At 40.1% G+C, this 26617-nt stretch overlaps 1 long non-coding RNA gene across 2 annotated transcripts; it reads right to left on the bottom strand.

The window, feature by feature from the left end:
• Positions 1–867: 867 nt before the first annotated feature.
• LOC118921496 (uncharacterized) lies at positions 868–24537 on the bottom strand. 2 transcript variants are annotated; one of them, XR_008996575.1, is made up of 4 exons: positions 24272–24537; positions 18418–21265; positions 8462–8525; positions 868–7281 (listed from the first exon to the last, which is right to left on the bottom strand). It is a non-coding gene; the product is annotated as an uncharacterized LOC118921496 (long non-coding RNA). The 2 variants fall into 2 exon arrangements; XR_008996574.1 differs by lacking the exon at positions 18418–21265.
• Positions 24538–26617: the final 2080 nt, after the last annotated feature.

Below are 26617 nucleotides of genomic sequence, written 5' to 3'. Positions count from 1 at the left end.
ATTAAAGTAATCCCATAAGACCCTTGATAAAATCTAATAAAATATTAAAGTAACTGTTAAGGCTTTTAAAATAAATTCTACCTCAGAAATAAACTTGACACTGTATTATGACATCATTATAAAACAAAGCAAATCATAAGCTTTCCTGAATGTGCAAAAATTCAGGGATGATGGTGGGTGCCAATGACCACTGCCTTCCTGGTAATGCACTGATGGATGGAGCAGTAGTCAGAAGTTGCCACACTACAGGATACAGTCAGCAAGGCCCTGCTTAGAGTTCCTACACTGAGTGCAGACTAGACTTACTGGGTGCTAAGTGACCTTCTTAACCAGTTCTGACAGTTCTCCAGTCCTGTCTCTACCAATTACCAATTACTACCTGTCATGAACCTCTGTGAGGCTCCTGAGGAGTGGAAAATTGAGAATGACAAGCCTAAGAATGCCAAGAGTCTATCATGCTCAGTGCTGGTGAGGGCTCATTCAATAATCATATATTACTGCTGGGAGGACTCTAAGTGGTTACATACTTTGAGGAGGACAATTTACTATTTCATTATTATAAGTTTAAAAAATTTCCATTTCCTTTGATGAGTAAATCCACATCTAGATATCTATTTTAAGGGAACAAGTAGAGACACTTGAACAAAGAGGTATTCACAGCATTATACAATAGCAAAATGTAGGAAATAATCTCAATGGCCATCAATAGAGAACTGATAAAAAATTACTTTATGTTTATACACTGCAAAACTAAACAGCCTCTACCAATGATAAGGATAAAATTTGATATGGGAAAATATTTAGGATATAATACTGAGTCAAAAAATCAGATTACAAACCTATATATATGCATGTTATGGTCCCATTTATAAGAAAAAAAATTATGTCTTCAAATACAAGGAAGACAGAAAGGAAATACACCAAAATATATAGAATGGTATATATTAGAGGTGAGATTATAAGTGATTTTTATTTTTGTGTGTATTTCATGGTTTCTAAACTAAGTATGTAGTACATTTTAAATCAACTGGTTTTATTCAATAGTAATGCATGTGTTTATAAAACTAAATGTGGAATGAAAAGAAATCCAGGTCTAGTTCCTCTACATAGAAACACTATTAATAGTTTTTTTTGCATCATTCTAGAGATTCTATAGTGTAGGAATTGTGTGTATGGTATTTGGGCGTGTATTCACATTCATTTCTTCACAAATAGAAGAAAACTAAAAACACTGCTTTATACTTCACTTTTTCATTTAGCAGTACTTCTGCAGATCATTCCATATTAATAAATATACAGCTACCTCATTCTTTTTTAATTAATGGCTACATAGTATTCCCTAGTGTGGATGGACATAATTGTTTAGTCAGTCCTCTGTTGATGAACATTTAATCTGTTTCCTATCTTTTGCTGTTACAAACAATGCTACTATAAACAGCCTTGTCTATGTCTTTAAGCAGAGGTGTGGGTTTATCTGTACAGTGAATTCTTTGATATAGAATCATTGAGTCAAAGGCTTACACAACAGAAAAAAATACATATTAGAATTTTGAACATTTATTTAATGATCATAGAACATGATCCAGAAACACAGTTTAAAAAAAAACCCCTAAATATCTTAATTTTTAATGATTATTTTGCTTCATTTATTATCATGATGTGTCTGCACATTATAAAATAAACAGCATTTATTGTTGTTTATTGAAGGGGCAATGTCTATCTTACCCATTTTAAGTATCTTTAGTGTAGGGAAAATGGAAGTTCCATGGCCAGGATTTTCACCTGACCCTGGTCTGCTTTCCCACTGTGCATGTGCAATGAGTACAAGTGCATGCTTGCACACATGTGGGCAATGAGTTGTTATTGACTCTATATAAAGAGCTCTGCCCAGTGCTCTGGGGCTGTGAGGTGGTGGAGAGGCCCGGAGGCAATAGACAAGCTTGCTGTACGCAGACTTGCCCTGAGGCGGATGGGATTCTAGTGCTTGACCTGCCACCACAAGAATAAAACTGGGGATAAATCCTTTTACCCTCAATGTTCTGCTGTCATTTTTCAGTCTCTCCAAATCCAGAGTGAACTTACCCAGGGTTGAAACCCTCAGGCGAGACATTTAATATCTGAAACAGTGTCTGATGCTGTGGATTAAATGAAAGTTCCTGTGACCAGGATTCTCACCTGGCCCTGGTTGGCTGGCTAATTACACACATGTGGGGAATATGTTGCTATTGACTCTATAAATAAAGAGCTCTGCCCAGTGCTCTGGGTGACATGGTGGCACGGCTGTGGGAGAGCAGAGCAGAGGCTGGAGGCCCAGGGGATGGAGGCCCATAGGCAGAGACCAGCTTGCTGCATGCAGACTCGCTCTGAGTGGACGAGATTTTAGTGATTGACCTGCCACTGTGGAAATAAAGTTGGGTATAACCCGTTCAACCTAAGAATGTTCTACTGTCATTTCTTTGGTCACACTGAATCCTTAGTGAAGTTGCCTGGGACTGAAACCCATTGGCAAGACAGATGCATACTATGTAATTCAATAAATATTGATGGGATGGATGAATGAGAGAAACTTAAATGGAGTTTTCATTACTGGCCACTCATAAAAACAGCACATTATTGTCTTAAGTGTCCTAGAAACAACCTGAGATAGGGATTTGGGTATGAGTGATTTTTTTGTGGGAGTGCTCACCAAAGAAACTTGTAAGGAAATGAGGAAACAGAATGGGAAGGGCAAGCAGTCGGTAAAGATGTTACTTCAGGTAAAGTGTAGCCTCGGCCTGACCCAAGGGGAACTGTGGAGCGTAAGTCACACTGCAGAGTTGGTCCCATCCTGAGGTGAGGTGGAGATATTTTAGTCCCTTATCAATCAGTTTTTGGCTGCAGTCTGAGGGTGAGGGAAACATAACCTCCTGAGAGAGTGAACTCCCCATTCTGCAGAGGGCAATTTCTGTGAGCCATTAACATGAACACTCACAGAAGCTGGGTGATAGACGGGTACCAACAGGGTACCAGTCATGTCTACTATACCATCTCAGCCATTTCCTAGTTCATTCATGTAAAAAAAAGTTCATTCATAAATATACTTGTTATTCTTCCTAGCTACTGACTCTAAAAGTCCTTATTATCTAATATACATTTATATGCAGAAAGGCATGCAAATTCATTGTTTCTCCAACTAATAAAAGCACAGTATTTTAATAAAATATGCTTGCTCCCTTAAAAAAGTATTCAACACACAGCAAAATTTATAAAATAAATAGAGCACAAAAAAGTTAAATTTAGTAACTTTTGTCGAAGAACTAGATGATGAATTCATTGTTCTCAAGTACATATTTTCCTGAATTTGGCTTTATTATTGGATTGTAATTGGCATTTGTGCCTGAATTTTGACAAGCGTCAGTGTTTTACAGGTCGTCTTTTGCTGAGGTTTCTAAAATATTGGCTTCAAAATTCTTCCTGCTTTGGGGGCAGGTGGCATAACTCTAAATACATACTAGAGGTGGTTGATAATTAAAAAGGAACCCAAGGATCAACTAATCCAAATCTCTAAATTTACAGGGGCAGAACCAGAGGCTCAGAGAGGGAAATGACTTAGCTAAGGCTCCAAGGTAGAAACAGGATTAGGACCCAGTCACCTGGCTCCTCTTCTGTGCTCTCAGAATTACTAACTGCTGGTTCCCCCAAGGTTCATGAAATGATTTAGGAAGGTTTAGTATGAATTTAAGCTTCTTGTTTCTTTTTTACAGTTTTTCCCAGACAACACTGGGAGAAAAAAAAAACTTTGGGAATTAAAATGTTCTGTGTAGCCATTACAGTGTATTCAAGTGTGAAGGACAAAGAGCAGAATGGGTTAGACTTGGATGCTGTGTGGGAAATTCCTTGACACTTGAGCATTTTTGGATTATTCGGGAAATGTCTCAGAGACTTGGCTTTCCTCTCTATTATTTCTTTAGAATTGCCATGAGGCTAGGGAAAGAAACAAGGCTCACGCTAATTATTTACAACTTTCCAGAGTGACCAGAGTTTGTCCTCTGTAGGTAGATTTTAAGATCACAGCCCTTTGCATCTTCACCCCAAGGAGGCTGGACTCTGACATCTCATTCTCCATCTTCATTCATCCTATTCATTCATTCCTCTATTAAGTCACTTACTATTTAACCATGTGTAAGGCATGGAGTTTTTCTTTTCTATACTTTTATTGAAATATTTCTGAGATAAATAGGGAAGAAAGTGAGAAACCTAGGGACAGTTTTCCCAGCCAGCTCCAAGTACCTGCCCCACTGGGGTGTTAGATCCAAATGCCTAGAGCAGTGAATGATGTTGAGTTCCACCCATGCCTTTTATTGGGTGTATTATGCGGGGAAATCACTTACCCCCTTATAGGCCTCAGTTGCAAAATGGGTATCACACCACTTACTGCCTTGGGCTGTAGAGAATAATATGGATAGATTCAAGTTAAAGTATCTAGCAAAGAGACCAGTGTGGCTGAAGTTTTTAGCACACAAGACTCTCAACAGGATGATGGTGTAATCCTTAAGCAGCTTTCTTCCTTTCAACACCACCAGGCAGGCAATCACAGAAGTATCTTGACAGCATCGGGCAGCACATGATCTCACCCGGTCACCTCAGGGAGGCTGCAAGGCAGGGTTATGTTAGGGCAAATTCAGTCCAATTGCCGTCTTTGTCTTAATCAGCCTGAGCAGTAACACAGTCTTGGGGCACAAGGCAGTGACATTCCAATTCCCTGACTGGACATTCAAGGGGAGGGATTCGTGGAAAGAGATGAGGGTGGGAGGGGGTTGATTGGCTGCTCTGAAGCTTTTTCTGCTTTGCTTGCATTTCCCTTTTGGTAGTTGCCTGTTTCCAAGGCCTCTTTAGGAGAAGAGCAGAGCTGCTTTTGTTTTGTGATTCTGAGGAACATCGGGGGCACCCACGGGTGGGAGAACTGTGATTTGATCCTATGCCCCTCACAGGAAACCCTGTGGCTTCCACGAGCATGGAGGTGGGCAAACTCCCAGATGTCTAAGACTTAGCCTGGAATTTTCAGGAGAAGCGGGCATTTCTGCCCTCTGAAGCTCCCATCCTGTTTCCTAGCTGTGTGCACAGCAGAGTAGGTGCTAAGTGTGTTTGCTGAATGAGTGCAAGAGCCTTCATCTGGGAAAAGCCACAAGAAAGTAGTCACTTCATCCATTGCCAGACACAACTGCAGCTTCCCTCTGGGGTAGCCTGGGATTGAAAATGTGTTCATTCAGTTATAAACTCACCCATCGAAAACCCACTGAAGCAAACCATGAGCAGTGGACTCTGTTCCTGCCTTCAAAGAGATAGCTAAACATCCAAATATCTCCCAGAATGGGTGCTCACTTTTTATTCTGTAATGAAACCTGCAATCAAAGGAAACTTCCAGTGATGAGAACTCCCTTGTTTTCCTCGTGGCCTGAGACCCTCATCCAGTAGTGCTTGAAACTCTCATGTTCTTCATAGGTCTGCTTGATAGGGGGTGGGAATCTGATCTTGATCTTTGAGCTTTTTATTCCTCCATAATGTACAGAATCTCAACTTTGCTAATTTCTGTGTGATCTCAGAACAATTTCTTGAGTCTGTTTCTCCCCGCACCTACAAAATAGTACATATCTGTACGTTTCAGGTAAGGATCCAATGAATAATGTAAAGGGTGTCATGTAAAGTGTGCTACACCTGTCAGTTATTAGCACTAGGGCAAAACTAACCAAACAAAAGCAACCTCGAATCAGGGAAATTTGCGGAAATTGCCTTTTATTGATTGGCTGTCCTTGGGCAAGTTACATGAATTTATCGCGCCTGTTTCCTCTTAAAAGCATTGCGGCAATTATAATAATGCAGCGACAGGTCCAGCACCTTGTCAGGCACACAAATGAGGTTCAGTAAGTTTCCCTCCCCTGCACCACCCCAGGACCTCATTTCCTCTGGGAGGGTTGAGTGCCAAGATTTGTCCGTCTGCTTGATATTCCCAACCCCCACCCCATCGCCTCCTGTTCCGTTCCCAGCCACACCCACAGTTCGATGAAGTGCAGGCTAGGAGAAACTTGGGAAAGAAGGAACTATTGGGCCCGCCGCGCCCGTCTGGCTGTGCTCGGGCGTCTAGGCCCTCGCCCGGGGTAGCGCCTGCTAGTTACCTTTCACCTAGTTTGCCCGGCTCGCCGCTCGGGGTAACTCTAGGGCAGACGCGGGGCTCTGTGCGCCTGCGCGAAGCTCGCTTCCATCCCCAACCCCCACTCTCAGGCTGTAGTGGAGCGTCCAGAGCGTTTGTTTTTTGGTGGATTCCGTTCTCTTCTGAATTGACGGGTGTGGGTTTTGCGGATGTGCCCAGTTCTGGGTCTGGCGGGGCCCCGTGGCCTCCTGAGCCATCACACCCCACGTATATTCCTGCCTTGGTCCTCTCTTATCATTTCCTCGTACCCATCTGTTGTCCCACTCCCCTTTCTCCCCCAGCTGGCCCCTATCTAGTTCTGCCATCTCCCCACATTTCTTCCCCCAAAAGGCTGTTAAGAAAGGAATCCCGGGCTCCCCAACGGAGCACACGCCCGCGGAAAAGCCACGTGGGCGCAAAGTTAATGTTCCCATTTCTGCTGGGGAGGGGTGCTAACTACCAGGTTTGAAGTATACAAGCCGCACGTTCTGTTTTTTACTCTTCTCTAAAGGCTGCGTAGAAGATAGCCGAGGCTGCAGCGCGCCTCGGGGTTACTGCCGGGCACCGGGCGGGGCCTGCGCCGCCGCGGAGCTCGGGGAGGGAAAGCCTTCCACGCCCTCAGAAACCACAATCGTTGAAACGCTTTTAATCGTCTGGCGAAATTTTGAGTTCCAACCACACAACCCCCAGCGATGGTTTTCAGTGGTCCTACTTATCTCATCTGTCCCAGGGGTCCTCCCTTTCCTGACAACATTCCACCAGTTTAGGGGCGGGGAACACGGTCTAGGATGAGGACTAAAACCAGATGTGTACAAAATAACACTTCTTCCTGTGGCCTGTGCCCCTCTCTTTCTTACCTTTTGTTCCTCCAGTCTACTAATAACCCCAAATGAGTGAAGGCAGCCCTCGGTTTGTACAGGCTTTGCCACCGACTGGAGAGATTTGGGGTAAGTCCTTTTCCCGCTCCAGGATCAGTCTCTTCTCCTGTAAGATGCAGGGGTTAGTCCAGATGACACTCCAGGCTTTTCAGCATTAAAGTTTGGTGACGAATCCTAAGATTTTTCAATTCCGTAAAATCATGTCTCCTCCATTTCTGACAGGGCCAGCAGGGAATGCTGTTAAAAGGAAATTACCATCAAGGTTACAAGATTGTTCCTTGATTGGGCATTTTGAGGTTTTCTAGGTTTCTTTGAAAGAATTTGTAGCTGTCTCAAGATACAACATTTAAGGTTAAGTAAGTAGGACATTCCCTAATGTACTGATAGACTGGAGGGTGCCGACCCCAAATTATATTTCTTTGACTCTGCCATTGCTCCCAGCCCAGTATATAATGCAGTCATTTGGTACAGATTCATTCTTAATGATAAAAGAAAATTTGTGACTAGAGAGTATAGGGCTCCTTTGCTTTCATTTTAATATGAATATATTTTTTAAAACTTAGGAGCATATAAATACATCACAAGAAAAAAATGTGAAGGCTGAACATAGAGAAACCACTTGAAACAGTGTGAATCTGGTAAATCTTAAATGAGTATATATGTTTTAACAGAGATTAGTAAAAAGTCCTGTACTTAATTTAAAAAGAATCTTTTTTTTTATTTTATGAGGGGAATGGAAATAAGGTACCAATAAATATGGAGCTTCTTTACATTTCTACCTTACATAATCCTTATGATAATACTGTGAGTTAAGTGAGTAGAAAATTATGGTTTTCATTTTGCACAGGAAGAAAGTGCAGCTCAGAGAGGTTGAACATCTGGAGACACAGCTAGCATGTGATAAAACTAAATCCAGGGATTCTACGGCCAGGCTTTCTGCCTTAGGTGAGTATCTTCCAATAACAGGTTTGTGTGCATGTGTTTGTGTGTGCGTGTGCAAGCTTATAGGGTGTGGGGGAGATGGAGAAGTGGAGAGATCTGGAGATGGGAGACAGGACAGGCATTTATAGTACTTATTGTTATAGCTAATATTTATTGAACTTTACAATGTTCCAGATACTGGGTTAGCACCCTGTATACATTAATTCCCTATTATAATGTAAATCTTCCCTTTCCTCAAAGATTGCTACTTATGTGAATACCTTGATAAGTTTTGTGTAGATATTAATTTGACCTGAACATTTGTGGAACAATATGTGCAGAACAACAAAACAGTCCTCAAACAGAGTAATTCTGAAGAAGCTGGTGTTTAGCAACTGAGCTAATCAAGAAATGTACTCTTGGGAATTCAAAGAACTCTTGGGGACATTATTGGGTTTTTTCATAATCCATGGAAAGGGAGATCCAAACCACTTACTCTCTGCATCTGAAGGGTCAGAATAACTCCATCTGACATCTGAATCTCAGATGTAATAAAGAACCTAGTGTAGAACAAATACTTTTAAAGGGAAGAAATTTAAAAAATTCAGTTTATCTAATTCTTACATAGTTTTCTGTGCACTAGGAACTGTTCTAAGCAGTTTAAATATATAGCAAGTTTAATCTTCATTACCACTTCCTATGTACTAATAATACTCTTATTTAAAGATGCATACACTGAATCACAGAGAAGGTAAACAATATGCCCAAGGTTCCAGTTAGCAAGTGCTGCAGCCTGATTCAAATACAGGCAAATCTGTAGACTAGCTAGGAATACTGTGGTCTATCTGTTACTGGCATTACTTTGTACTGTCAAACTGAGGCAAGGCTATTCCCTATCCTGTGTGTAATCACAATTCTGGCTCATTGACCACTGATGATAGAACAGCTTCTCCTAGACCAGGATTATCAGAGGAGGAGGAAATGGAGAAGTAGCTTCAAGTCTGGAGGCTTTCTGCCCATGGATGAAGCAGCACATCTGGTGTGATTAAGGAAGACTCCCTCTCCCCTGCCTGTTTGTTCCCCATGTTGGAAATTCTCTCAGGGAGAGAGTAATTTTCAAAAAGTCATTTTCCTAACTGTTGGCTGAGATGTCCTGAAGGAGACAGAAATAAGAGAGACTTTTGAAGAATGGGATACTTAGGACAGCTGGAGGGAAGCCCAGGAGTATTAGGGGACATATGAGAGGGTATTGTAGGAGATGCAAGCTGCAGAGGAAAGCAAGGTGCCAAGGACACAGGGTCCTTGGAAGCCCAGGGAAGCTGTAGCTTAGTTGATGGTAGGACTGTATCTCTCTGTCCCACTCCTAGCATCCACCTTTATTCCAGGTGCCCCAGGTGACCCCAAGTGATCCCAAGTAGGTTCTTAAGTCCCTTGAGAGAAGTCAAGAGCCATGAAATTGCCCTGGAGGGAAAAATATGATTAAATCCTGGGGTATGCTTAGCAGAGGTGGGTCTCCAAAGAAGCCTTTTGTGGTAACTGTGGCTGTAGACTGACATTTATTGGAAGAGACAAAAAAAATGTAGTATGGTAAAACAGACCTTGGTGTGGATTCTGTTGTTCATTACCTTCTCTAAACCTCAGTTTTCCCAAGTATAAAATGAGAATAGTGATACTTACCTCACAGGATTATTTATATGATAAAATGAGATAATGCAAGTGAGCATGCTTTGAAACTAAATATACTACAGAAATGTTATTTGTATTGCTAAGCAGTGATGCCATAATCATGACATTGTTCATAACCAGTCAACTCAATTTCCATCTATATTTTGGTAATATAGATCTCACCTCACACAAAAGAGAAATCAGTAGCCCCAGATTAAAACAGAAAAGAAGAACATTTCAGTTTGTTATTAGTTTTTATCAGCTGGTTCACTGTCATATATTCCATAATTTGTTACACTGAATCTTTCCACTGTGCTACAAGCCAAAAGAGAGAAGAGGTGAGCCAGCTGGCCACTGGGGGAAGTGCTCTCTCATCTTTTAAATATCTTCTTCGGCCATCTAAGTGTTTACCTGTGATTGTATGCTTTTTTCATTTGCTCCCCCTTTTCTTCCTCTGGCAAGTCTTTCTGTCCTTCAGTCAAATTACAAGTAATCTCCCAGATATAGACAACCTTCTCTCGAGTCCTCCACCCATCCCATCAACTCTCCTTTAAGTATTGATGCATTTTCTCTCACACATTTTGCCCCCCACTGACCCTGGCCACCAGTTCCCAAATAAGGATATTAAATAGCCATTCCTGCTCTGTAACAAGAAATCAATGTACTAAAGGAGAATATAGATTTTTCAGGGTGGAACAAACAGGTTCTAGGAAGCAGAACATCTGTCATCTTCATATGCTGTGCCAAAGCTTCTCATAAATGAGACATTAAGAGTTTGTTGGCATTTTCCCTTGACTTCTTTCACTTCATGAACATTTAAGGTAAAGAGCTATGACTATTTTGTATCCATTTGCTAGATTCAGAGTTACCAAATACATTTGTGAGATATACAGGAATTTAAAAAATACACAACTTGGAAGCATCACTCATGAATGCAGCATCATTAGAAGGCAAAATTAATTATGATCAGTGTGTAAAGTCTGTGGGCCTGAGGAAGAAGGATTATCCTTTTTAAAGTTGATACAAGTAAAGTGTGTAAACTGATAAACAATCAAAGTAGTTAATGTAGGTTATTTTATTCTTTAGTGAGCACCTGAGTGTACTACTACCTTAATTTCCACCTTACTCCACTCTTTCATCCATAACCAGATTCAATAATAGCTATAATTACTGAACACTTATCTTCTTCCGAGCATTGGGTTTATCATCTTATATACCTTATCTCACTTAAACCTCATATATATTACCCAATAAAGTATTTCAATCTTGAAAATGAGGAAGTGGAAGTAAGGGGAGGATGTTAAGAATTTGCCCAACATTACTATGTTAATAGGTAGCAGAGCTGGCAAGTAGACACAGCTTGTCTGGCTCCAAAGTCCATGCTTTGTAGCATTATTTAGAATTCCTTCCCTTATTGCTGACATAATATCTTCAAATTTCCCCTCCATATCTGGTTACTGTACTCCTCACTCCAATAAGCTACTTTTATAATATTACTGTACTCTAAAACAAAATAAATAATAATAATAATAATAGTAATATCAGTTACATTAGTGGGTCTACTCTATGTATGTCACAGGGCTAGACTCTCAAACAATTAAATTCAGGTCTCATGAACCCCATACTCCATCAAAAAGCTATTAGAATGACTAGATTCAGCAAAGTTGCAGGATACAAAGTTAATACACAGAAATCTGTTGCCTTCCTATATACTAACAATAAACTAGCAGAAAGAGAAATTGGGAAAACAATTCCATTTATAATTGCATCAAAAAGAATAAAATACCTAGAATAAACCTAACCAAGGAGGTGAAAGACAACACAAATAAGTGGAAATCTATCCTATGTTCATGGATAGGAAGAATTAATATTTTGAAAGTGGCCATCCTGCTCAAAGCAATTTACAGATTCAATGCAATCCCTATCAAAATACCAGTGGCATTTTTCAATGAATGAGGGCAAATAATCCTAAAATTCATATGGAACCACAAAAGACCCCAAATAGCCAAAGTAATCCAGAGAAAGAACAACAAACCTGGAAATATGCTCCCAACTTCAAGCTATACTACAAAGCTACAGTAATCAATACAGTATGGTACTGGCACAAGAAAAATCCATTGATCAATGGAACAGAATAGAGAGCCCAGATGTAAACCCACACATATATGGTCAATTAATATATGACAAAGGAGCCATGAGTGGGAAAATATAGCCTCTTCAATAACTAGTGTTGGGAAAACTGGACCACTACATGTAAGAGAATGAAACTGGATTATTGTCTAACTCTATACACAAAAGTAAACTCAGAATGGATTGAAGTTCTGAATGTAAGTCATGAAACCATGAAACTCTTAGAATAAAACAGGCAAAAATCTCTTGAACATAATCATGAGCAATTCTTTCCAGGACACATTTACTCAGGCAAGAGAAAAAAATAAAAAATGAACAAGTGGGACTATATGAAATTAAAAAGCTTCTGTACAGCAAAAGATGCCAGCAGAACAAAAAAGTCAGCCTACAATATGGGAGAATATATTTGTAAATGATTCATCCAATAAGAGGTTAACATCCAAAATATAATAAGAACTCATATGCCTCAACAACCAAAAAACAAATAACCCAATTAAAAAATGGGCAGAGGATCTGAACAGACATTTTTCCAAAGAAGAAGTACTGATGGCCAATAGGCACATGAAAAGATGCTCCCCATCACTAATCATTAGAGAAATGGAAATAAAAACCATAATGAGATATCACCTCTCACCAGTCAGAAGTCCACTATCCAAAAGACAAGAAATAACAAGTGTTGGCAAGTAGGTGGAGAAGTAACCCTCCTACACTGTTGATGGAAATGTAAATTGGCGCAGCCACTGTGGAAAGCAGTATGGAGGTTCCTCAAAGAACTAAAAACAGAAATACCATATGATTCAGTAATTCCACTTCTAGAAATTTACCCAAAGAAAATGGAATCCCTGATTCAGAAAGATATATGCACCACTATGTTTATTATAACATTATTTACAATAGCCAAGTGATGGAAGTGACCAAAGTGTCCATCAGTAGATGTATGGATAAAGAAGATGTGGTACATATACACAATGGATTATTACTCAGCCTTAAAAAAATTCTGCCATTTGCAACAACATAGATGGATCTGTAGGGTAGTATGCTCAGTGATACAATCCAGGCAGAGAAAGACAAATACCATATGATTTCACTTATTTGTGGAATATAAAAAACAAAATGAACAAAATCACAGTAGATGCATAGACACTAAGAAGTGCCTGGTGGTTACCATGGGGAAGGGACTGGGGTAGGTAGAGCGGAGTGTGAGGAGGATAAAGGGGCACAAAAATTCTCAGTCATAATATAAGTTGGTCACGGGGATGGTAGTACACATGGAGAATATAGTCAATAATTCTGTAACATCTTCCTATGTTGACAGATAGTAACTGCACTAATGGGGATGAGGACTTAATATGGTAACTGTTGAATCACTGTGTTGTATACTTGTAACAAATATGACTGTATATTAATGATGCTTTAGTAAAAAAATTTTTTTAAAAGAGGAAGGAATATACCCCTTTTCCCCCCTTCTTCCTTCCTGCCTTCCTATTCATTGCAGTGTAGTCCTGGTGGCCAAAGCTCAACAGATATCTTAGGCCAAGAGGCAGGCTGGCATGCCTAGCACTGCACATCAACAGCACATATGAAACCTAAGTTCCTGACACCATGCAGAGCTGCACCTGCACTGTCCTGACTACCACCAGTCTTATTCCATATGAATGGAAATGCAAGGCTTGCTTGTGTTAGCCACTGATATTTGGGTTCTCTATTCTCACAGTTTAATCTTCATAGGATTAGTGTTCACCACTAAACTCCCCTTTTTGCCTGTGTCAAGCAGCAGTAGCTCATGTTCTCCATCTTAGCCTCTGAGATATAGGATAGTTTCAGCCAGAGGTCTACTCGATTTCCATTTTCCACTAAACCCATTTCCTCCAAAACCCTATGTCAGTGCTCCTCTAGGAATCACCTCGTGGCCTTGTTTGAAATGCAGTTTGCTGAGAGTTTCTAGTAGCAGGCCTGGGAGGAGGCCCAGGTGTCTGCATTTTAGGATGTATCTTCAGTGATTGTGATATAAATGGTTTGTGGACCAAATACTGAGAAACACTGCTCAAGTTTTGTTGCGTCTTATTTTGCTAATTTATAACATTATGAAACCAATCTTACAGAAAAATAAAATGAGTAATATAACAAATCTTAGTATCTATATTGTAGCTTTCTCAAATTTTACTTATTTTAACTGCTGTAAAGTATTCCACACTATATGAATAAATCAAAGTTTACCTGTTCTTCTGTTGATGGACATCTATGTTTTTTCCAAGTTTTGGCCATTAACAAAAAATTCTGAAACAAACATTCTTGAATATAGGTTCTTGTGCATACTTGGGGAAATTTAAAATATACTCTATATAAAAGTTTACTACCTTTATCACAATTATACAGGTCTTCATAAATTATACCACCTTCATCACAACTATTACACACATGGTTCTACCTTGAAATATTACAACAGCCCTGAGAAGCTGTATGAAGGGATGATAACCTTTGCAAAGCCTTTCTAGCAGCAGCTCTTCTTCCTCCAATTGTTCTTGTCACAAATTTGCATGTTCTTTCTCTGTACCATATATTCATGGGTCTCTATAGTGCACATTGATAACATCTGGTTATGGTGGATATTGCTAGTTCCCAACTGATATCCCCTTTTCCTTTTTTTATTATAACCAAAACATCAGTTTTGTTAGGGATATGCCCAGTTTTAAAAAACAATCACACTACTCTCTATCTCCCATGTAGCTAGGCAGGGACATGGGAGGGTTAGGGGTAGGGCACTCTGGCCAGTGAGACTACATGGAAATCTGCTGGGGAGTCTGTTGGGCAGTTACTGAAAAGTCCTATTTTATTGAAACTTGTGCTGTCCCCTTGCTCCTCCTTTTCCTCTTGTATGAAACAGGGTGAGGCTGGAGGTAGAGCCCCACCTTGAACCATGAGACTGAGGCCATGTGTGGAATCTGGTGAAGTAAAAAGACAGGAGGAACCTGAGTATTTGATGGCACTGGGGAGCCTGCATACAACCCCAAGTGCCCACCTCCAAGGCTTCTGGTTACACAGGAGAAAGAAACCTGTGTTTGATAAAGTGTTTGTAATCTCGTTTGTGTTCTGTGCAGACAGATACAGTCCCTAACTGATACTAAGATTTCACTTCACTTATTGGTGTTTGCTCTTTCTTTCAGTCCTTTATGGACTGATCTCTCTTTTTAGAGAGATTAGAACAGATTCTTGGGGTGGTCTGCATATAAATGGTGATAGGAGAATGGGAATGGTGATAGGGAACTTGAGGCCATGCCAAATCCATTTGAATAATCCAAATTGAATTATTCAGATTCAGTGCCATAGGGACTAATTTTTACCTTAATCTGTTAGAAAATGGCTTTGGCCAAGAATGTAAATTAGTAATCATATGTGAAATACTGATTTAAACACTGCCTTCATAAGCTTAGACTTCTGTGTACTTAAGTTTTTAATAGTAACATAAACCTAACATTTAAAGAAAGACTGTATATAATATTCACTTATTTCCTCCAAAATTAGTGGTCATTTCTAGGGTTGGAAATTAAAATGATATGGAAAGAGGTGTTGATAGTTCTGCTGAAATGTATCCAAACTGTACCATTTTGAATATAATGCATTAGTGTTCACTGACATTTCATTTGGCTCCTATAAGCAAGCACCTTCCTGATAAATGCACACTTTATGCTTGGCTTCAGTAATGCTGAGCTACCTCACAGGAGGGCTTTGCAGAAATACTAATGAGCATGAATCTCATGCACTTTGCAAATATAAAAGTGCTATCAAAATACATAGAACATTAATATGACATCATCTAGGCTGAAACATGCCATCAGTGCAACTCTAAAGGAGGCATCAAAATATTACACAGTAGTCATCTAGCTATGCTCAATGGACACCTGGACACCAAAGCTAAAAATCTGGATTGTGTTTTGGAAGCACCTTGAGATGATAGATAATTTAGTTTTTAATTTTTAATTGCTATTTTTTAGTGATGTTTGGTATAACTTTACCTCTGACTTAAACAATAATTCACTTGAGAGTGTCAGGTTCATATTTATAGTGCAGTCATTCATACAGAATGAGTTACACTAATAAATGAATCAATAGTTTAATAGTAATAGGTTATAGATGAGCTACTACTAATGAAAATTCAAAAAACATTTAAAATTCATCTTAAAAAACAAAGTACAGCCTGAACTCCCTCCAAATAAGGCATTCTTTGCTTTCCCAGCAACACAGTTCATTCATTAATTCAACAAATATTTAGATGACTACTATAGGACAGGCATGGGAGAGGTTTTTTGGGGATTAAAGAGCAACATATAAGAAACAACATATATGGCAACATACACAACCATATATATATCTAAAGACATCCTGTATACTCTTGGTTGCTATTAAAGAGAACCAAAACAGAAGGGCCTCAGAGAAATAGAAGAGGCAGTCTAGAATAAGGAGAAGATGGAAATAATGCCATAGTCTATTCTAATAAGGGTTTTGAGATGGAAGGTGAGAATTTGGGGATTGCTCCCTGTAACAGTGGGCAAATCACTGCAGGGCCTTAGGAAGAGAAGTGAGGCCAGGGAGGGATACAACTGTAATGCCCAATGGGATGGAGGATTTAAGATAATGAATCAGAGATGAACTTCCACCATGTATGGTTTGAGAACATGTTTTCTCAGTGACCACCTGCTCTGATCAAGAGGACTTTAAACTGACTATGGAGGGGAAGGAGAAAGATGCCTACATAAACCTGTTAAACAAGTTACCATGGAGTAGTTATAGCACTGAGAGAAGAAGAAGGTTTGGGAGTTGCCCAGTGAGTCACATGAGAAAATAATTGAGAAGAGAATTGGAAATGATACTTAGAGCTTCAGATATCCATATGCTAGTGGGCTATGCATAGGTAATATACAATGTGCCTTGAAATGATAACAGAGGACAGTAAATACAGTCTCTTAAGGTACATTGAGCTGTGGTAGTACAGGAATCAAGCTGCTGGATGCCAATCCCTATTGCATCAGATAAAAGGACTTCTACAATACTGAATGTAAATCACCTAGCATGGTGCCTAGCACAGGGTAGTTATTATTTGGAGTAGAAAAAATAGCAATAAAGCCCTTGTAAAATCTTGATTTTTTCTTCACCCCTACTCCCATCTCAGTAAATGCACCATAATTTATCCAGTTTTGCAAGCCTAGAAACATAGCATTCTCCTACCTTTTCAAAGCAAACACCAAATCTTACTGCTTTCACCTCATAAATGGTAGTGGTGCCCATCCACTTCTCTGTTATACAACCATCACCTCTGGGTCTATTCCAGTAGTTTCCTAGCAAGTGTCCCCAATTCTGCTCTTACTTCACTTCCATCCATTCCCCATCATGCAGTCAGGGCCTTTTAAAACAAAATCCATTCATGTCTCCTCCTATGTAAAATCCATCCCATTTCCCATCACAGGGTAAAGACAAAGATAATACTTTAACACAGCTTACAGCACCCATGTGTACTGACCTACCTGCCTCTAGCCTCATCTCTCTCTCTTTGTCCACCAACTTTCAGCTCCTAAAGTATGTCAGGTTCTTCCTTGCCTTAAGACCTTTGAAAACATTATCTAAAATGCTTTCCTCTGTCACTTTGCCTAGTTCATTCCTGATGATCCTTCAGATCTCAGTTTACCTGCTGGTTTCCTCTGGGAAATCCTGACCTCCCACACTAAGGCAGTTCTCTTAGTACACATACCTGTAGTATGTTCTGCTTTTCCTCATCACAGCTTGTAAATAGGCTTTTTGTAAGATTATTTATTTAATGGCTCTCTCTCCCACTGAACTATAAACATAAGGGCAGGGACTGTGTCTGTTTTTCTATATAGCCTTGAGACTTAGCAAAATGCCAAACAAATGGTGAAATTACACACTATATGCTTGATAGATAAATAAAACATCTATCATCTATATCTGATTTAAAGACTAGATTAAAAAAAACATTATGGTACAGTGTACTGATGGTGGGAGAGGTTGTTGGAGGGGTCAGGGAGGATATGAGAACTCTGTACCTTCAATTAAGTTTGCTGTGAACCTAAACTGCTCTAAAAAAATGAAGTCTAGTAAAATTTTTTAAAACCTATTGTAGAATATTTCAAACATATTCAAAATTAGAATAGTATAATGGATTCCCATGGGCCTGCCATAATAGATTTTTAGTATCATTTGAGTGTTTGGCATGACTAGTGAAATCATTTTTAAAATTGACTTCATATTTCACTACTGACATAAGAATAAAAAGATTTATACTTAATATAACCTGTATAAATGATAAATGATAATTCCTTTTTTAAAGGGCATAATATAAGCCTTCACATTTTGTACTTTTCAGTCCCTAAAGGATACTAGTTTACTTTCAGAGCTATCTGGTTTCACTGGAACAGGAGGGGTACATAGTATTGGCCACTTCAGTATGTTGTTTGGGCGTCAGAGTGCAGTGGTCCCCTTGAGCATCTGAAATCAACATGAAAACCCTAATTCATTTCAATAATCACTCACCCTTACACTTCAGCACTTTTAGACAAAAGCAAAAACAATTAGCCACTGTGAGCTATACAAGAAAAAAGTCTTGAAAACAGAATGACTAAGATGTTTCCCCAAAGAAATACTTACTGTTCCTTGAACGTGTAGGAATTCCCATCCTGCTTCCCATTTCCCAGGCTCATCCATTTGCTGTATGTCGGTCCAGATGATGCCTCTGGCTTGATGTAGGAAAATCTACTTACCCTTTATATCTCAATTCAAGTGACCCCTCCCCCAGGAAGCCATTGCTGACCTTCTTACTCGCACCCCAATATAGATGGCTTTCTCTATTTCAGGGTTAATCCTTTGCTAACTTTTGACCCTGTACTTAATATACTTTTACTATCTGTCTTATCTGTTGTTTGTAAGCCATGTGTGACTGAAACCATTGAACTGTTTAAAGAAGCATTATAATGTAGAAATTAAGCAACATATAAGCTTCAGAGTTATGAGACCTGGGTTCAAATAATGATCCTAGGACTTACTGGCTGTGAGGCCCTAGGCAACTTCCTGAATCTGAGTCCCAGTTTTGTCACATTTTAAGTGAAGATACTGCTACCCAAATCATAGAGTTGTCATGAGTGTTATGGGAAATTATGGACATAAAGCACTCAGAAGAATGAGTGCCTAGCACATCATTAGTGCTCAATAAAGATATGTTAAAAGAAAGAAAGGAAAATAGAGGAAGGCAGAGGAGGGAATGCTCTATAGAAAGTGAACATATGAAAAATCACCACAACTGTTAACAGATTCTAATTTTGAGGATTGCTCTTCTCTATTTACCTATGGCCAAATTAGAGAGACTTTCACATTTGAAGTACATATATTGCAGTCTGTCTTTTTTGGAGAAGAACATGCTTTCCAGTTCTTTTTACACTGTTTCCCTGAGGGGGAATGCACGACCTGCTTTTCCATTTTTCTTTATTAGCTGATAGGATTTTCACTTTCAACTGTTCTTTGTATCTTTGGGCTCACTCATTCTTGATGGATTTCATATCCTTTATTAATCTGAAAGTTGTATTTACTGGGCATTTATTAGTACAGAGCATTACAGCTAACACAAATATGAAATAACATGGTATTTTCAATTTTGCTTCCTATTTGGCAAGATTAATCATGTAGAAGGCAAAGGGGTAGGGTCGGAGACTCAGTATATGTATCTCATTTACTTGGGCATCTCGTTGCTGGAACAGGGGATCTGAGTGACAGGCACTCTTATCTTTCTCAGAAAACTCCACTTTAAGCACCTGCTGTATGCCTGGCACTGCAGTAGACATTGCAGGGACACTGAGGGAAGTAAGGTTCACCTCTTGCCCTTAAGGAGCTGACCACTGAGTAGGGGGATTAGACACTGAGAAAATTATAAACTGAAGAAAATGCCACAGGAGAAATCCAAGAAAAAGTGCTCAAGGTTTCAAAAAAGGAAAAGGATGTATCAGGTTGGGGATATTACAAAAGGCTTTATTTATTCATTCAATAAAAAATATATATTGGGTGCCTATTATATGCAAGGCATTAAACTAGCTAATAAGAATAAGAGATAAATGAGTCAATATTCCTAGCCGCAAAGACTTAACAATAAAGTAGGAGGAACAGATATGTAAACTGTTATCATTCACCTATTCATTCATTTATTCAACATTTATTGAGTGCCTGTTAAGTTCAGAGTTCAATAATTAAATAAACATGGCCCTTGAGGTAAAAGAACCCATAGTATAGTTCAGGAGATAGGGGTATGAAGAAAAAATTTCAATCAGTATGTTAGGTGCCATGATAGGTATGTTAAAAAATTATGAAGTCACAAGGTGGAGGGTGAAAGGACAGTTAATTCTGGGGTCAGGGAAGGTTTCTGAGTGAAACAAAATGGAAGGGGTATTAGAGGATGAAAGACTGCCAGGTGGTTGTTGAGAGGTGGGAGGAAGAGTGTTTGAGGCAGGTTGTACTACACATCTAGAATAAGAAGCAGGAGTATAGAGATGTGTTGCAGATGTGAAGACAGATAGTGGGGGGCTTTTAAACCTTGAAGCTGAAAGAATGGAATGTGAGGGTGCAGTGACTTCTCAGAGGACCCAGTGAATAACGAAGCCCAGGAGGGCAAGGAGGGAATGTCAGGGGAAGGATCACCATGGGCAGGTGTCCTGTAGTCTGAAATGATGTGTAGGAACTTGTTAGGAAACCAAAAAAAGCATTCAGTTAGGAGAAAAGATGTTCCCTTTTCTTGGATTATGACAGGTGTAAATAATGGAGGAAAGGAATTCCAGAAAGAGAAGCAGCTTGAGCCAAAGGCAGAAAGCTCACACACGTATATAATTGAAGAGTAGTGAAAATCTATGGAAGCAGCTTTTCTTGTGTTTCTAAGCTCAGTTCCCTCTAGGTATCTAGCCCGACTCTGACCCTCATACAAATTAACGAAACAGGGATGTCCTCGATCTACTTCTTTCTCTTTACCAAGGGTGGGTCTTGAGTATTCAATGTATTTTTGAAGTTAGGAGACAAAACCTGTTTTTAAGGCCTCCAGATCAACAGTGACTGCTACATTGCTTAAGGGCCCTGTGACAAAAAGGACCCTGAGGCTTCAATGCCAAAGTGACCCCTGAGCCCAGCTCCTTCTTCCAGACTGACTCATACCAAGGTCTTCTGTCCTTCGCTGGGGGTTGGGGAGGCCAAAAAAGAATATGCCTGTTCTCTACTTTAGAGTTTGAAACCAACTGAGTAATAACACCAGGAGGCAGACCACTGATTAAAATATCAGCTTTATTTACTCATAAAGCTGACCTGAACAGTGTGGCTTGACCTGTGGCCAAATGAGTTTCCTGAAATGCCCCTATGATTTGCTTATTCTTCAAAGCTGCAAGCTTCTCACAATGCAGGGCAAAGCCTGCTTGTCCAGGCTCACCACAAGGCAGACCAGAATGCAAGTGTCCTGTGGAGAAGCTAGCTGTAAAAGGATAGACAGAGAAAAGGCAGGGGCAGGTTCACCAGTCAGGTAAGTTATCCCTTCTCTTGGGGTGGGGAGAAACTCAGAGTTCCTCCATACTTTTCCTTTTTGGGGGAGTGACGTGGAAATTCCCTTATTGTTATAGAATGTGAAAAGCAGAGAATAACTATTAATCTCCCTTGTACCACACACACTCGTTTCACCTTCCTTACCCTTGTAGGATTTTTATTTTCTATCACCTGACTAAATACTTAGTCATTTACTTCTAAGTGGTAAATCCATCTCAGGTCTGCAAATTCCTTAAGGTTGGAGAGCATTATTTTTTTTTGTTTTTAAATCTCTTCCATCTCAGACTAGGAAGAATGAAGGGTAGGAAGGATAGAGGAAGAGTGGGAGGGAAGAATAGACCTATGGTTGGTAGTGATTCCAGTGACTGGCTCCTCAGCTTTGCTCTGCCTCCAGTCTGCCCCCTCAGCTGGAGTCAGTGTCTTTCACTACAGGATTTGGGACCAAACCTGAGGGTTGTGGCTCCTTTCCTCATTGCAAGTCACCCTGTTTCTAGAAGGGGTCTCCTGCTACCCTGAGATACAGTCTGTGCCAAATAATTGTCTTGCTTGAATTCTGTTTACTCCTGTTGACCCTCCTGGAGATTGAATAATCTACCAGAATCTTCACTCTTAGGACAGAATCCTTGTTTTGGCCTCTTATGTTGTCTATCTGGGCTGATGCCTCAGCTTCCTCTTCTCTTTTTCCAGGCTTCCCCTCCTGGAGGAGCCCTTCCCTGACCATTTATGCTATTCTCAGCAGATTTTTGAGCTTCTGCCTTCTTCTGGTTTGGTCTGATGCTACTAGATCCCTGGTTCTGACATCAAGAGGCTGATTTCTTTGAACAAGCACATTAGCACTACCACACATCCTAAGCATGGCTGTCATTTGAAAAAGAGTCACCTGGAAATGTTGCATTACCTGATGAGTCCAGGGATGCTATTGTTCAGGAACTTTTCTGAAGTTCCTCAGTTGTAATTTCATGGAGTAACAGAGCAAGAAAGGACCCTAGACTTCCCCTCACCCCCACCCCTGGTTCTGCCTTCCATTTTGTCTGTGGAAACACTGAGACTTTGGAACTTAGGACACCACAGAGAACATGCATCAAATTACAGGAGAGGCTGAAACCTGCCCTCTGCTTCCCTACTACTGTCCTTCAGAAACTCTTCAGTGACTCTCCTTCAGAGCCAGCTTAAAAGCTACATAAGAAGTGATCTCATAACTCTAGAGCAGTGGTGGTTATCTTTTCTGAATCATGGAGTCCTTGGGGAATCTGATAAAAGCTGAAGATATGCTCCCTCAGGAATACACATACACTCAAAACTTCCACACACTCCAGGGTGAGAATCATAGCCCTATGTAAACAAATACCTTCTTTCAAATTTCAACAGGAACTATAATGCTGTATGACTGCCTTCCCCACCCTCTAGACCTGCATCCAAAATGACTTCTGGCTTTTCCCAAATATCAAATCTCTGAAGGAACGAGATGTTCCAGGGCTGAGGAGGCAAAAAAGAATGTGCTGTAAGCTCAAAGGCATTTCCAAAAAGAGCATTCCAAAGATGTTTGAAGAAAGCCAGGATTCCTGGAAAGTGCAGCTTCTCCATATGACCACCTGGAGGAGGGTAGCATCTGTTCCAGTCCTGGTCTGCTCTTGAACAATCACTCCCTTTACCTCTCAGGCAAAGCTCATATGGAGGCCTTGGTGTGAGAACTTCCTGCTAATTCAGGGAGGGAGAATTCCAAAGCTTAGCACATAACTCTTGCCCCATGAAGGCTTTAGGGACCTCTCCAGGAAGTTATGTGCTGCTTCTATTCTGCCCCAAGGCTTGTATAAACCTACATCTTATTTTTATCTGTACCTCTTCCAGTAGAATATGAGTACAGACCTGAAGAGTGGACACTGGATTCATGCATTTCATCATTTGACATTTACTAAGAGGCCATCGTGTGTTAGCACTGCAGATACAGGAGTGAACAAAATAATGCTTCAGACTTTAAAGAAAGGCAGTCGAGCAAGAAATCACATGACAAAGTGTGCTCAGGGAAATACAGGATGCTTTACAGTCCAACCTCACCCTTTGGGGAAAGGCACCTTTTAAAAAGCTAAGATGTGATGTATATCTATCTATGGCCCAGCACAAAGTATGTGCCCAATCTTAAACATTTCCCTAGGCAAAATCCTCTGTGGTTGTTGGATGGCTCACTCACTGAGGACAATTACTCACTAACTTAAGAGTGGCTGTGGTGAACCAGGGCCTGACTATTCAGAAAGCCAGCTGCATCAGGCCTAGCTGCTTTTCTCCTTTAACTCTTTCAGAGACATCTGTGAAGTAGTAGAAAAAAGTAGATTTAGAACTCCTGCAGACTGTGGTCATGGGGCTTTGTCACTGACTACATTCACGAACTCTTTCACTGCCCTTTACTGTCGCCACCTCCCAAAGCACAGGAAGCTATGAAAGCCCTTCGTGAATCTCAGGTCATTATCTATCTATCTGTCTATCTATATCTATCATTTATGTATCTGTGTATCTATGAATCTATCATCTATCTATCTATCCATAAATGTAACGCATGGCCTAGCTGGTCCCAGTTTTGCGGGAGAGGAGGGCGCAGTAATCATAAATTTAAGAGAACTGACGAGGGCATCGCTTTGTAGGGCCTGTACATCAAGCCTTTTGCTGCCTCACATGACATGGATTTGGCAGGGAGGGGGCAGTCTGAATTCCTAAAAGGCCTTGACTGAGAAGCTCTAGCTGATTTCACAACAGCAGGGAAAGACTTGCCACGGAAAGACAGGGGAGGGAGAAGGAGGGGTGCGGACTGCAATTCTGCAAATCAGTAAGGGGTAAGAGGTGGGAGAGTCCCGAAGGGCAGATGAGCCAGGGCGAGAAGAATCCCTGATTATCGGCAGCTCCCTCCAACTTGCCGCTAACAAACTCCACCCCAAAACCCTATTACCTCAAACTTGAGTGGCGCACTACGCGCTTACCCCCAGCGCGTCCTGAGACGTGCGGATGCAGCAGGGGCCGCCCAGCCACCCGCTCAAGCGCGCTGCTCGCGCCGTTGCCAAACTCTAGAAGCTTCTGAGCGGCGTCCCGTCCTCTCCCTACTGTAACTCCGTATGCTCGGGGCTCAGTCCACAGCAACTTCAGAGTCCGTAGACGGCTGGGGGAATTGTGGGGGCGGGAAGAAACCAGTCTAGAAGCAGTAGGGTCTAGAACTACAACCCCTAGCAGATCCCGCGCCCGCCCCGCCTTCTGTGGTTGGGAGGGCTGAGGGGGCCCCCCGCGGCTTAAAGCGGCGAGATTCCCAGGCGGCTGCGACTGCTAGGCTCGGAGCCGCTGCTTTCTGTTCAGTTGGGCGGGGTGGGGGCACGGTAGTGTCCTTCCGTTTTTGCCTGTTGGTACGTAAACTAGCAAACAGCACAAGACAAATAGCCAAGCGCGTTTAGAGGCTTCTCTCGAATTCAGCAGCTCTTCTGCTTCACAGATTATGAACTGTGATTTAGCGAATGAGAACCTGAAAAATAGCTTGTGTGTTAAATTTCTGTAAGATGAATTCTTGTCCCTACCGTGTAAGAGTAACTTTATTTTCTTTTACAATATTTCAGGTAGCAGTCAGTGGCTGATGTTTAGTCTTACTTATTTTCTCTAAAGACTCAACACAATGAATAAGAGGAAAGTCTGTTTTAAAAAATCATGCAGTAAATTATACTGAAAAAGTGAAAGCTTATTTGCTGATTTAGTCAATTTTCTATTTTAATTTTCTGAGTTTTAAGTTTTGTAATGAGGTGTCTTTAAAATGTAACACACTTGAAATCCTGTTTTAAGGTGCAGATTTTAAAATTTATTTATAATCATAACCTAATCTTTTAATAGGATGTAGGAGGGGTGAACATGCTATTTTTAGCTTCTTGCTGTAGGGAGGCAAAAAATGACAGTTCTTTGATAACATGAAGAATAGCTGTCAGAATAGTGCTATTGGGGGCCTAGGTCCTCATGACTACCATGGGTTTCTTGAATGGAATAGTTACTGTGTTAAGACTGATTAAAAATTTTATTCGCTTAAGGCATTAAAAGTTCGCTACTCTATTCCTACCTCAAGTCCTAACCCTGATTTCTTAGAGCCACTAACAAACCACTTCCACATGCTAACAAAGAACTCCTTTTGTTTTTGCAAACAAGTACATTTTAAAGGCCTCAAAAGGAATCAATTCAGAACTTAAATGCCAAATAGTTTTAGAGTTAGTTTTTTTTCTTTGTTTTTGGGCATCTTCAACTTCAGCTTGCTGAGCTTTATGACTGTACATGCGTTCAGTCTGTTTAGTGTGACATTTGTGGATTTCATGAAATTGGCCAACTTTGCCAAAAATTAACAAGATGTATAATTTTTAAAACTTTTTCTTTGTATGGGGGAGCCCAGCAATAGGCATATTGAAAAATGGAAATAATAGTTGATGTAGAGTGATGTTTGAGATGACTAGAGCAGCTATTGTGCTCTAAACAAACCCTCTATACATTCTGAAACATTAAACAGGGGAGAAAGCAATACTTGTGATATTTGGTAATATTTAAATTTTCCCCAAATGTTCAAGTGTTCTCTTTATAGTCACAAACAGAACAAGTTTTCTATCAACTCTTCTATTAAACATTCAGTTTATCAAGTCTTAGCAGAATAAGACAAGAAAGTATAAGATATAAAATGTTAGTGTTTACAAGAAAATTTCAAGAGAACTTACAAATGATTAACACTTTAAAGAGAAGGCAGCTGGAAATAAATGCAGTATGTAGTGATCAAATTTACTCCTATCAGTACCAACAAAGGACAAACATCAATCTGATAAAAGATACCACTTACAGGTGCAACAAAAAACATCAGGAACCTAGAATAAATCTAAAAAAAAGATATGCAGGATTTTAATGGAGGGAATATAAAAGTTTTTAAAAAACATTAAGAAAGCATTTAAGAACTGGATGGGTACATTATGTTCATGGATGAAAGGACTCTATTTTTGTAAGGCTATCAATTCTCCTCAAATCATTTAATGCAACCTGAGTCAAATTCTCAGTTTTTAGTGTATGTACGTATACATACATAAAATAAATATTTAGCATATATGGAGATCATATGTGTGACTTGAAAAGGTTATTCTAAAATTTATGTGGAACATCAATGGTTCATGAATAACATATTTTTTAAAGAATAAGGTGGGGCTCCTACTAGGTATCAAGAGTTTGCCTTACTAGATGTTAAGACATCTTATAAAACTCTAGTAACGACATGTGATATTGTTGCTGGAATAGG

The sequence above is a fragment of the Manis pentadactyla genome, chromosome 3, assembly GCF_030020395.1.
Source record: "Manis pentadactyla isolate mManPen7 chromosome 3, mManPen7.hap1, whole genome shotgun sequence".
Taxonomy (NCBI): Eukaryota; Metazoa; Chordata; class Mammalia; order Pholidota; family Manidae; genus Manis; species Manis pentadactyla.
Note: the sequence above shows the minus strand (reverse complement) of the source record. Positions and strands in the feature narration are given on the sequence as shown.